The sequence below is a fragment of the Lactuca virosa genome, chromosome 1, assembly GCF_052849685.1.
Source record: "Lactuca virosa cultivar CGN04683 chromosome 1, Lactuca_virosa_CGN04683_v6, whole genome shotgun sequence".
NCBI classification, from domain to species: Eukaryota; Viridiplantae; Streptophyta; class Magnoliopsida; order Asterales; family Asteraceae; genus Lactuca; species Lactuca virosa.
This window is the reverse complement of record NC_136426.1, coordinates 92,952,231-92,962,745: the sequence shown is the minus strand read 5'-3', so window position 1 is coordinate 92,962,745 and position 10,515 is coordinate 92,952,231. Positions and strand designations below refer to the sequence as shown.

The following is a 10,515-nucleotide window of genomic DNA, read 5'->3' as shown; positions in this document are numbered from 1 at the left end:
ATTTCTTTACCGGTTCATAATTTTTGGCCTCTATATCAACTGTATATTAATAATGATTTTTTTTTATATGGGGATCTTTCTGATGATCTTTATACGTCTCTTCCTCCTGGTTATCATACGGAAAATGATACTAGGGTATTTAAATTGGTTAAGTCTTTATACGGCCTTAAACAGGCTCCTACAATGCGGAATGAAAAATTATGTTCTGCCTTGTTTAAATTTGGTTTTAAGCAAAGTGTTAGTGATTATTCTTTATTTACCAGAAATGTTGAAAATTCTGTTACTATTTTACTTGTTTATGTCGATGATATCATATTAAGTGAAAGTCATGAAACTGAGTTGATAAGGTTAAAGAATTTTTAAAGACCCAGTTTATTATTGAAGATCTTGGTGTTTTAAAATATTTTTTTAGGAATTGAGGTTATTAATACTATAGACGGCCTTTGTCTAAATTAGAGAAAATATTGTCTAAAACTTTTGCAGGAGTATGGTATGCTAGGATGTAAGCCTGTTAGTACTCCTCTTGAAACTAATTTGGTTGTTAATTATGGTGATATGGATAAAATTGATAATTTGTTATCAAATATTACTGAATTTCAAAAGCGAATTGGAAAATTGATTTATCTCACTATCACTAGACCTGACATCTCTTATGGTGTTCAAGTTCATAGTTAGTTTATGCATAAACCAACTATGTCTCACTTAAAGATTGCTTTTAGACTATTTCAAGATTTAAAAAGTAATCCTGGAAGAGGAGTACGAATTACAAACTCAGATACTTTTCAATTAAAAGGTTATATTGATGCTGAATGGGCAAAGTGTTTGTCTACTCGTAGGTTTGTTACTGTGGATATATGGTTTATTTTTAATAATTCTTTATTTTGTATTAAAACAAGAAACAGTCTACTGTTTCTAGATCTTCCACTGAGTCTGAATACAAGGCTCTTGGATCTATAATTTCTGAGATTATATGGGTGTTAAAAGTTTTGTTTGAATTAGGAATTAAAGGGTTATCTCCTCTTCCTGTATATTGTGATAATGACTCAACTATTAAGCTAGCCATGAATCCTATTTTTCATCAGCGAATTAAACATTTTGAAATTGACTTACAATTTGTTCGTGAAAAAAATTTCTAATGGTGTTTTAAAGTTAGTAAAAATTTCATCATCTGATAAAACTGCTGATATTTTAACCAAATCCTTGAGTTTTAAGCAACATGATCTTTTACTGCTGATATTTCTAATGGTTGCGGCTCATTTTTCGGTGAACTGCAGATGGAAGACACGGGGATCTTTACCCGATCTGTGGGTTTACATGAATCCGTTGACCCGGAGTATAAGTGATGATCATGATGTTGTGATGGTAAATAAATAAAAAATTCACACACACAACTTTTAGCTCTCTATTTTCTGTTGTTTATGGTACACAGAGATAGGGTTAAGGTTTTACTCTGTTGTTATTTTCCAATGTTATTAAATGATATTGTATGATTGATTTAGTTAAGCTTGGGTGTTGTATCTATGAGTTTTTGTAGTGAGGTTTCTATGTAAATACCTGAAAACCTTCTAGTTCTTTGTCCTTAAATGATATAAGAATCGTTGATGTTGTGCATATTGTGTTTTTGGAGTTTTTGACAAACTTTAATATGAAAGTTGGTTGAAATTTACCTCATTTCAATAAACAAATAAAATCCTAAAGAATGAGAAATTAAGAAATGAGCTAGGGTAGGGTAGGTGAAAAGAAATAGATGTTGTAGTAATGTTTTAGCATATATTAAATATGTAAAAAAGGTTGTACTAGTAGTAATTGTGATGAAAATATACTCTATCAAAAAGCTCATTTATTTATATAATAAATACATAATATGGCTTTCGCGTCACAATGGACTTTAACAAGGGTATACACATAGACACAATGTCTTCTCGATATTGCATCTACCTCCGGCGGTCGGTCCTTTTACTCGCTGGCACTCGTTATAGCATTCATATACATTGCAAGGTTTGCCGTGATGCCACTGATCCAAACATTCTCCAATATCGAGTCCATTCGTCTTCTGGGCCAGGGTACCTTCGACAAAGGTACCTGATTAAAAAAGAAAAAAAATGATGTACGATATGTTTACACTATATTACATATAATGACACCCAACCTACTAAGTATATAATATGAGCAGTGATTCTTATTATTTTAACTGAATGTTTTATTTTTGATTAAATTACAAACCATAATCAATATAAACTTTAACAATATAAACTTTAACTACGAGTATGAGCACAACAAAGACATATAGCTTTATGTAGTGTTGTAACCAAGATTTTGTTTAAGGGTATGAACATGTAGCAAAATACTTCAAATGGTAACAAAATATAACAATATATGATTTTAAAGTAAATTATTCGTTTAAGTTGAAGTAACTGATTAAATAAGATAATAAAAAAAGATATTAATATACAAACTTGACGAATAAAGAATTCATTGTGAAGATTGAAATACAATTTGATCTATTAAAAAAGAAATGCCTCAAATTTTTAATCGGCGTGCCTCAAAATGTAAATTATTTACTTCATTATGAATTTAAGTTTTTAATTAGGTGGACCATGATTCACAGCCTTAGCGTTTTTTATTCAAAAGTATATATAAATTCTATATATAACATATATTTCACTTCAAATTTGTATGGAGTAGGTCAAAACCCACTATATAGATATCATGTTTTATAATTTATGAATAATTCTTATAAACCATAATTAGTATAAAGTTTACCTGCGAGTATGAGCACAACAGACACATATAGCTTGATGGATGTCATGTATTATAATTTATAGATATGGATACTGCTTATATAACCTTGGACTGTTCATATCTATATATATAGTCATCAAATGATTCAAGTAACGTAAATTATACACGTAAATTATCATTAAATAACAATAAATATGGATAGTTGGTTGTTTGTAACCCCCGATAATTTGTTGAAATCAATGAAAATAAATTAATGAGCAACATACCACTTTCAATACAGTACCAACAACTAGTATTTATCCTATAAATAAATATTGTTCCGTCAATTCTTAATTTCTTTTGCAAATAATAAATATGTATAGTTGGTTGTTTTTTAATCCCGATAATTTGTTGAAATCAATGAAAATAAATTAATGAACCAACATACCTCTTTAATTTAAAGAGTACCAACAATTTTTAATAAATATTGGTACCAAAAAGACTTTGGCCTAACGTTAAAGAGTGACTCTTTTAAATGAGAGGTCATAGATTCAAGTTTTTTAGGAGACATAAGTGGTATTTAGGAATTGATTAGTTAGTTTGTCGTTTTAAAATAAAAATAATAATAAATAAATAATGTTCCATCAATTCTTAATTTGTTTTTGTGAATAACATAAATTTAGGGACTTGGTGGGGTGTCCAATAGGCCATTCGATTATTTAGGCCCCAGTTGAAGTCGTTTCCCAACAGGCCATTGGATTCATTAGGCTACCAGTTGAAGTCGTTGTCCAACACGCCATTCGATTCATTATGCTCCCATTTTTTCAGTGTGATATCAGATCATCAACAATAATTACACAAAATTATATAAATGATCCGTATGGTTTTTTAGATTTGCAAATTTGTCCATAATGTTTTTTTCATTATATGGATGGTCTTTCTGGTATGTTATTTTTTGTTGTGTAGGTCCCTCATGCATATAAAATGACATTTGTACTTTTTTAGAATTTCTTTTTGTAGCTTTATATCATTTTTAATTATTATATAGCTCATTCACCCCACTTTCTTCTTTACCACCTCCAACACATTCAAATACTAGATTTGCATGTTTTATCCATAACGTTTTTTTCATTACACAGATGGTCTCTTTGGTATGTAAATTTTTTCGATGTAGGTCTATCATACATATTGTAAGGTCCTTGATGGAAGGATCTATACCAATCATCAATCAAACAATTGTAATTAAGAAGAAGTAGAGTAGAAGATTGAATGAACTTGAGCTTGCATACGATTAACACATGAAACCGTCTGATACAACTCAATGGACCGAAAACTGTAATGAACAATTGTAGATCAACAACCTACTACTGACAGCCTGACAACCTATATATACCCAACTGGACCGAAAATAGGTTTCGGTCAGGCTGACCAAAAGCCTGTTTTCGGTCACTCCCTAACCGAAAGCTCATCTTGACCGAAAACACCAAACATGCACAAAAGACTCCAAAATACATTGTCAAATGTCCTAACTCATCTATATATGTAATGCCTAGCCCAAACCATATACTATGACCTTTCAATCTCCCCCTTGGTTTGTGGATAGCATAGACTTGGTCTTCATTCTCCAGGATTTTCGAACAGCTTCAAGATGATCTTGATGAATCTTCAATAAATGACTTCATCTTGAGCAGTTGGGCTTTTCTTCAGAATTTGACATTGAACGCACGTTGGGTGAGGAGTCTTGACGTACCGATTCTTGAAAGATAGCGCTTTCAGCTTGAGAATCTTCAGAGAGAATGTCAGAGAGAACAAATCTTCTGGATCACTTCAGCAGGTTCAAGATAGCAGCAGACTGATTGAGGAGGCTTCAATGCAATCCGTCACATAATCTTCAATTTCAGCTTCACCTTGCTTCTGGGTTGAAGGATTGAATGTTGAAAGAATAATCTTCATTTCTTGCTCCTTCGAATGAGAATTCTTCGATGCTCACGGACGAGGCCTTGGCTCAGAAATTTTCGACACAAACTCCATGAGTTTCATCTTCACCTGAATTCACTATTCAAGACAAAACAAAACTAAAAGAAAATTTTAGCACACAATATTTTTGGATTTTTCATATTTTCTGAAAAAGAAATAAAACAGAAATAACACTATTTTTTTTTTAGTTTTCTGATTTTTGTTTGGTTTTAAAAATTTTAATTCTCCCCTAATATTTAAATTAGAAGAAACTATGAATAAATTTAACAAAAATAAAAGTGATATCTAACTTTAAGAGTGATTTGGGATCAAAGTTTTTAGACACTCATTTTCCATTTATCAGTACCTCTCCTTTCATGAATAGATCTGGTCGATCGCCGGTATTGTGGTCCACTTAAGCACGAAAAATTGTGACAAATTTTAGGAATGCTATCAGTGACAGGACAGATTGATCCTAAGTTACTAGATAAAAATTCCTAAGCACCATTTATCTGACGAAGACCAAGGATATTGTTGTCCACCTAAATTGAGCAGCGAGATCTACAAACAATCTAGAATTGTTCAATTTTAGATGTACTAGAACATGTTTCCCGCTTCCTGACATACCCCAATAATCAAGAACTTCCGAGATACTCATTACTTTAGGTGAGCAGACGATTATTCATAGAAAGGATAGATTTAGATTGCATATGCTGTACACTCAGGTCGGATCTTTCAATCACGCAGAGAGTGAAACATATGACTGTTGGATTAGTGTCTAAGTCCATAACTATTTTGGTATGTACTTGACCCGATGGTGCATGGTCCTTTTGGGTTGCCTTCACCAAAGCAACTTGATAGGATGAATTATGGAGAGAAAGGATTAATTATGATTTATTAATATATTATGAGAATAATATATTAAAGGAGAAATCATATTGTTTAATTAATATTAGTCAAGAATTAATTGATAATTAATTTTGTGGCTAAAAGAGATTAATTGAACTTAAGGGACTGGAACTGTAATTATAAGATAATTGCATTTGGGCTATGGATCACCTTGGAATAATAGGTTGGACGAATTCTATGGGGAAACCCATTAGAAATCGCCCAAGGGATATTCTAAAAGGGTCAATGGGCTGCTTAGGGCTTAAGCAGTCAGATTAGGGTTTCCTAGTTGAAAACCCTAATAGCCTACATGTATATATAGTACCCTTAAGCCCCAAAAACGTGGATAAAAGAGTTCCACTAGGGTTTCCACACGTTTTGGGCAGCCTCCTCTATCCTTATTCTTCATCCACTTGCTCTTGGTGTTTGTGAGCCATTAGAGGAGTGACACTTGTGACTCTAAGCTTTCTAAAGCCATTACAAGGAGGATTTGAGATTGTTATTGCTACATAACAATTAAGGTATGATCTAAACCCTAATTCATATGTTAATATTGATTATCACATGCTAGATCTAGGGTTTATAGTCTTGGATGAATGCATGTACAATAGAGAAAGCTAGATCCAAGCATTAGGGTTTGCATGAGCACATAGAATGTTCTTATGGCCTAAACCCATCAGTGGTATCAGAGACTGGTTGGTTTCTATTGTATTGATGCCTTGGTTATTTGTTCAAGCTTCAAAATTGATTTTTTGGCTCCCTGACTGATGAACTCGGCGAGTTCCAATGTGGACTCGGCGAGTTGCTCCAACTCGGCGAGTCCATAGAGGAACTCGGCGAGTTCGAGCGTCAGTAAGAGCATATTTCGGGATTTCTTGCTATTTTGCTTGAGGATACTTGCCTTAATTGTTTTGGGTCTTTAATATTCGAATTTTATCTTATATTTGAGAATATCCTTGATTAAACAAAAGATAATTACCAATTGATTAGATAATAACTTCCTTATATGATTAAAGATTAATTATTTGTATTAATTGGGTAACTTATCTTGCAAGAAATTGAAATTAGGTCAAATTTAGATAATCATTAAATTAATTGTTTAATTTAAATTATTTGCTATTTGATCCTTGTGTTTTTGAAATGTTTCAAATACTTGCCCTCAAGTTTTGGAATTTAAATTTTGATTAAAAGGTTTGATTTGAAATATTTAAATTCTAAACCCTAATGTTTTGAAATGTTTCAAAACTTGCCCTCAAGTTTTGGAATTTAAAAGTTGATTAAAAGTTTAATTTAGAAATGTTAGATTCTAAAACCCTAGTATTGTTTTTGAAAAGTTCAAATCACACCCTTATGGTTTTATTAAATTAATTAAGTGTATAATTACAGGAGAGTTAATAACTCCATAGTGATATGGTTTACATTTAATTAAATTAAAAGTATGTTTTATTAAATTAGACCACCTAGTATTTTAAAAGTGTAAAATACACCCTAAACTATATATAACATTAAAAGTCTAGTATTATATATATGTATGAGTAAACAGTCAGTCTTACCGTTAGTAGGCCTCATTCACGAAGGTAGTCTATAAGGGGTGTTTAAGGAAATTGCCTATAAAATGGCGATTGAATGGGTATCCACTCTTACCCATCGCACTCTCGACTAGTGGAGGGTCGTTAGCCGAATGGGTAGGATAGGGCAAACCCTTTCCATTAAAAGTATAATGAAGTATTAAGTAACTAAATGTCTTATACAAAATTCCCAATCTTAGTTACTTTAGACAAAAGTGAATTGATGTAATTCCATGAAATTACACTTTGTGCCCTTGCGAAGACATTAGTGGAGCGTGTGTGGCTAACCGGCACACTAAATGGTACTGAGCAAAGGTAGCAAAGGGTGACTCATTGTTTGTCATAGTTCGGTGGAGCGTGTGTTGTTAACCGGCACATCGAATAGGTGACTGTAACATTGGGGGCACCATGTAAGTTTGCATGGTTATTCACACCCTGTTTTGTGATCCTCGGCATCCCAGTCACAAATCGAGGGGCATATCGAGATTTAAACATGCCATTGAAATGTTCAATGAATCTCAAAAGATCTAGGAATTTTCAATAGATTTAAAACTTAAATTTCTTTTTCGTTTTTCATGGTGGAAATTAGTGAATCGTCATTCACTTACCTTCAAATGTTCTGCAATTTGGGTTACGACATCCCTCTCCCAAGTTGTAGAGTATTGTGTTGGGTCCTAGCCTTAATATCTCATTTGGGTGATTTATTAAGGACTCAATCAATCAACTAACTTGAATTTTTCTCCCATTTTGTAGATGTCAAAGTATGACAACTATGGTCTTCCCAAATCCCGTGGAACAAGCTTTTCACATGAAGATGATATTCCACGATTCGATAGAGGAACACGAGATCATGCTTCACTTCCTCCACCTCCTCCTATTGTTCTCCCTAACCCACATGTTCAAAAGGTTGAAAAGTTCAAACTCACTCAAGCCCTTTTGGCAAGTAAACATGAAGAAGGAAAGTCAGTGTGTGCACACGTTCTAGAGATGAAGTCGCACATTGATAAGTTAAGAATGTTGGGGTCTGTTGTCTGTGAGGAGCTGGCTGTTGACTGGGTTCTTCAGTCACTTCCTGACTCATATAGTGAGTTCGTAAGAGAGTACTATATGATGAACCACGACGTAACCCTCATCGATCTCACCTATATGCTTATTGCTGCTGAATCAGCAATGATTTGGCGCACTGGAAAAGCAAAGTTGATTGGTGGATCTGCCTTCCAGACCTCTATGGATATAGACAATGGCAACGAAAGGCATGCCATGATCGAAAAGTTTGATCATAAGAGAAAGGAAAAGTCAGAAGTAGTTCCGTATGTTGTTCCAAAAGAGTCAATTTGCTTTTATTGCCAAGAGAAGGGGCATTGGAGACGAAGCTGCCCTATTTACCTAAGAGATCTAAGAGATGGGAGAGTCAAAACGTATGGCTCTACTTTAGGTAAAATCCATTAACTAACTCTTTTAAGTTCCTATTCTAGATTCTTAATACATAATGTGATAAGATTACATTTCGACGTCTTGTAGGATCGAAGAAAAGAGAGGAATCTTAAGGGAAGAAGTGAGCGGAATCTAATCGTGAAGAAATGGATTTCGATCGCATTACTTGAAGATTAAAATCTTAAGCTACTACTTGGAGTTAGAATAGATTGCTTAGGAATATTTAACAACATGGTTTTTCAGTTGAATTGCATTGTAAGGACAAATTTTTCCGCAATAATATAAATTTTGATTTTATATTATTTATTTATCCTTGCAATGGCATGTATGAAAAATTGATGTAAGTTTCTATTATTAGCAATAATGGATTTGATTCTTAATTATGTTATTTGTGGAAAGGTCAAGAATTTACCAAATAGGGAAAGTTTCTCATCGCCCAAGTTTCAATTGGACAGAAACTTGGAATCATACAACTTGGTTGCATGATGAATGAGAAATTTCATATTTGGAAATTAGACTAATTCATTGACAAAGTGTCAAGTGAAGGACTAGGAGATCGAGTACAGAAGGTTGTGTGTTGATCAAGTCCACCACAAGAGTAACAAAGATATTCGTCATGATTTACTAAGGTTAAGTAAATATGATTATACTTATGAGATTAAGTGTAATTCTCAATTGATTGAAAGAGTTTCAATAAATAGCAGAACGAATAAGAAGAATCAAGTAGGCAGAAAGATAAAAGTTTCTCTATTCTAAGAAGAAGGGAGAGTACCTTTTTATTATGTTTTATGATAGGTCTTAATGATTAAGAACCATATCTCAATTGATCCTCTAAGTGAGTCTTAGTGCAATTGTATGTCTGAGAAGAGGAATCAAGAATTGAAGAAATGGTTAAATCAAGAAGTCAATCATACTTCGTTCCAAAACCAAGTCTTAGAGTTAAGATTGTGAATTGAGTGACAAGTCTTAAGAAGGTTTATAACATTCATCAAATGTGAAATTTGAAAAGGTTTTCTTATTCTTGCACAATTGGAAAGTTGTGATGTCTTGGATAAGACAAAGACCAACTAGGGCCAATTTAGTGAAGTGTTTTGTCTTGATAAAAACTACACTAACTGTTGAATATTTGTTTGTCGAGAAATGTTTATTGACAAAAGAATCTTATATGTCAAGGAGTCAGTGGGAGTCTTAATGGTCTTGAAAAGTTTCAAGAACTAATCGAGAATAAACCTTATCGATCATCACTAGCACACGACTTGAGGTTTACAACCTATCGTGTTGACATTATTTTGTTTCTGTGCCATTCCAATTAAGTTAATTATGCATGTGAGTTCTATGAGTTCTCATTTGAACGCATAAAAGGCAAGCACCTTGATCAATGAAAAGTACGTTGATATGAAAGGGTGAGCTGCTTAACTACTTGGAAGACATGGTGGGCACTCGTGTTACCATAAGGCAAGAAATTAAGATTGAGAAAGTTCAGTCCATATGAGTTTGGATTTGTCGCAAACTTTGGTTTTGACAAATTCGCATGGATAGGAACACATACACCATTAAAATCTAAGTGTCATAAGATTCCCTCCTTCATGAAAATGACTGTGAGGAAATGCTTTCACTAAGAGAGATTTTAAGAAGATAGTGATTGTGAAATTGTATTCTCGAATTCTATTATGGTTACGACATCCCTTTCCATAATTCGATTGTGAGATTTGGCAATTAGTCTGGATTGTTTAGACACACATATGAGCTATCTAAGGCAAAGGTGTATAAGTTTAAGAAGCTTAGATAAAGGATTATCAAAGCATTAGGTATTAGAAATATGAACTTCAGAAATTCAATAAGTATTGTTTTCTGGAAGTTCAGTTGTTTTCTAAAACATGTCAAAGCTAGTGGGAGCATAAGTGTTATGCTTATATGATAATAATCATCATGATAGTGGGAGCATAAA

At 33.1% G+C, this 10,515-nt stretch overlaps 1 long non-coding RNA gene across 1 annotated transcript; it reads right to left on the bottom strand.

Annotated features, from left to right (window-relative positions):
- Nucleotides 1-1,806: 1,806 nt before the first annotated feature.
- Nucleotides 1,807-2,834, bottom strand: LOC145105631 (uncharacterized). Its single transcript, XR_013707374.1, has 2 exons — nt 2,764-2,834; nt 1,807-2,082 (listed from the first exon to the last, which is right to left on the bottom strand). It is a non-coding gene; the product is annotated as an uncharacterized LOC145105631 (long non-coding RNA).
- Nucleotides 2,835-10,515: the final 7,681 nt, after the last annotated feature.